This window comes from Brassica oleracea, chromosome C6, assembly GCF_000695525.1.
Source record: "Brassica oleracea var. oleracea cultivar TO1000 chromosome C6, BOL, whole genome shotgun sequence".
Classification (NCBI taxonomy): domain Eukaryota; kingdom Viridiplantae; phylum Streptophyta; class Magnoliopsida; order Brassicales; family Brassicaceae; genus Brassica; species Brassica oleracea.
This window is the reverse complement of record NC_027753.1, coordinates 10,364,296-10,367,490: the sequence shown is the minus strand read 5'-3', so window position 1 is coordinate 10,367,490 and position 3,195 is coordinate 10,364,296. Positions and strand designations below refer to the sequence as shown.

Genomic DNA, 3,195 nt, shown 5'->3' with positions numbered 1-3,195 from the left:
TCGGGAGATAGCATCAAAGGGTAGACGAGAATGCATGAACTGATGTCGTATCGATGTTTCGGAAGAGCTCAGTTACTACGTAGCGACTGAGCTTCGGCTCGAGCGACCGAGCAAACGCTCGGTCGCTACGTAGCGACCGAGCGGAATGGACGTTTAGTCGCTACGTAGCGATTGAGCTTTGGATGGAACTCGGTCGCTACGTAGCGACCGAGCGGAGCACGTGTTTGGTCGCTGCGTAGCGATCCTTCTCGAGCTCTTGTCCGATGATTCGCGTTTCTTCCGCAAAGCTTTTCGTAAAGAAGAATCTATTTCGAAAAAGTATTTGTCGACGAATTTTTCTTCTTCGGAGATTTGGACGTTAACTTCGTCGTAACCGTTTTCGACCCCAACAGTACAGACGAGAGTTAATCTAGTGAGTTAGAGAATATAAATCAAACATGTCCGTAAAGCTTTTTGGAAGAAGTATCGATCGACTCAGGGACAGCCCTGTCGATCGATATTTTGAAAGGTGTATCGATAGATATTCTTAACGAATAATCGATCGACACTTTCTCGTGATTAACATACGAGAGTTGAAATTTGAGATCTAGATTAGATAATCTAATTGATTATATCTGAGTTTCAATTCAAGAACAATTAATATAAATAAACCCCTAAAGACCCAAATTAAGTTATTTTCTTATCATACCTAAGAATATACCTAAATCTAGCTATTCTCTCAACTGTTAACAACCTCAAAACAAACCAATCGAACAATAACCTTGCTCACTAATTCATTTACTGCTTTAAAAACTATAAACCAATTAATCTAGCATATTTCAAAGACCATAATCTATTGTGTAATCCTAGAGTCTCGGTGGATTATATCCCTAAGTACTACATCTGAACCTCTTATTTGAGAGAGTAATTCACTCCTTATGGTAATTTGAGTGATATCAAATTTGGCGCCGTTGCCGGGGACTCTTTCTTATTACCATTAGATTAAGTTTAGAATATAGTCTAGATTTTCTTACTGAATCTGCTTAAGTTTTTCTTCTTTCCCTGCTGCCACATGTACTTAAGATGGAAGACATGAATTTCGGCCCAAAATCGATCGACGCTCAGACAACAACATCGAGCGACGGGCGACACAAAAAATGATCGACGCTCAGACAACATCGAGCGATGGGTCGACCGAAAAGTCGATCGACACTCCACTACCAATATCGATCGACGCCATCCTGCTAGAAGCAAGTAAGTATTTTCTTACCTGTTTCAATAATGAAAAAGTAGTTCTAGGAGATGAAAAAGGTCGAGTATGCAAAGCATCAAACCAAATTAATTATAGACATAAGGCTCCAATTCCTATTGGTGTAGCTGTTGTTTTGAATGCTGGACCGGAGCATCACCAAACGCTTGGAGATTGCAACAGACCTGATCAGTTCTACACTAACAGGTCTGCAATCAATCCTCCAGCAATTCAAAGAAAAGACTTTGAACTGAAACCCAAATATTTTTCTCTAGTAAGTCGGCACCCCTTTCATGGTCTTCCTCATGAAAACCCCATAGACCATATCGAAGCACTTGAGGACTTTGTGTCTAACATCAAGGTGCATGGAGTCTCTGAAGACTACCTATTTTGTAAAATCTTCCCGCACTCCCTTGCTGGAGATGCGAGGCACTGGCTGAAACAATTGCAGCCAGGATCTTTGACTTGCTGGAGTGATATCAAAAACGTCTTCCTCAACAACTTCTTCGATGATGCCCGAACCGAGGAATTTAGGAATAAGATCTATAATGTTTCTCAAGGCACCACTGAAGCTTTTAAGGCTTCTTGGTTGAGATTCAGAGCCTACCAGCGAGACTGCCCACACCATGGTTTTCCCGAAATCCAGCTACTTAATATTTTCTTCAGAGGTCTCGACTAGACATACCAAGCGACTTTCGACGCTGCGAGTCAAGGGAACTTCAAAACCAATGTGGGAACTGAAATTCGCACTGTCGATTTACATTTAAATTAGGAAAGTAGGAGAACCCTAGTTTCCCAGAGGTCCCGAATATCTGCTAATACCACACGCTAAGCAATCAGAACACGAGATAACAACGACAAATTATATGAAATCATAAAAAGAGAGCAAAGAGAAGTTTTATTCCGAATTTGCGTATGAGCATTTACAACAAGGTATAAGCCTGGACTCGAGAGCTGTCGGCGAGATTCCTAGTTCTAACCACCCTAAGACGACAAAACCTAATTGAGTCGCAGCTCGAATAACAAAAACGGAAAGTTACCTAATTGCCCTAAGTGCTAAGTTTGCTCTGAGAAAAGTCCTCCCCCCATGCCTCTTGCCTAGGACTCCTTATATACTGGTTCCTAGGTCGGTTTATGCTTTTCCTCTTCTGCCCTTAAGCCGTCATAGCATAAAATGGAGATATTCCATTTTTCTGATCTTCATAATTATCTTCAAAATTTCGTATTTATCCGCGGAAACTTGACATTTATCTTTCCTTGCGAACCAAGCGTAAACCGTCATGCGGCTTACGGGCTGTTGGTTAAGAAATCGTAAGTTGGGCCTCGAGTCATGTCTTAGGTCCCTTTGGGCCGTCTTCTGACTCGAAGCTTGGCTCGGTCGCTACGTAGCGACCGAGCGGAACGGACTCTACGTAGCGACCGAGCGGAACACACGTTCGGTCTTTGCGTAACAACCTTTTTTGAGCTCTTGTCTGATGTCTCGTGTTTCTTCCGCAGAGCTCTTCGTAAGAATAAATCTTTTTCGAAGATTTATTTTTCGTAAAAACGTTCATGCCGATTTTTACGGACTTTCAGACATTGATTCCGACGTGACCGATTTTGACCCCAACAATAATCTGCAATAAGATAAAACAATACTTATTACTGTATTGCTTATAGCGTGAGGTTCTAGCGAGTGGCTTGGCAAGTTAGGCAAGTTAGGTGAGTTAGGCGGAATTAATGGTCGAAAAAGTCTGTGGTAAGTTGTCTTCTCGCTCTAAAAGTAGAAAAAGATAAGATTGGGGCTGCGCCTTATGACGGCTGCCTACGTACCCTTATTGAAGGGATCAATCCTTTCGTAGTTCGTCTTGGAGTTAAGGTTTTTATGACTTATTTTCCAGCGAGACCTTTACGGTCTAGTTTTTATGTAGAGGTTATCAGGCGTGTTGCTGCCGATGGCATTTTATATGGGTGTAGAAGGAAGACTA

General features: G+C 42.0%; 1 pseudogene; it reads right to left on the bottom strand.

Moving 5' to 3' along the window:
• LOC106299291 overlaps window positions 1–3,195 on the bottom strand; it is a 58,476-nt pseudogene that overhangs the window by 22,223 nt on the left and 33,058 nt on the right.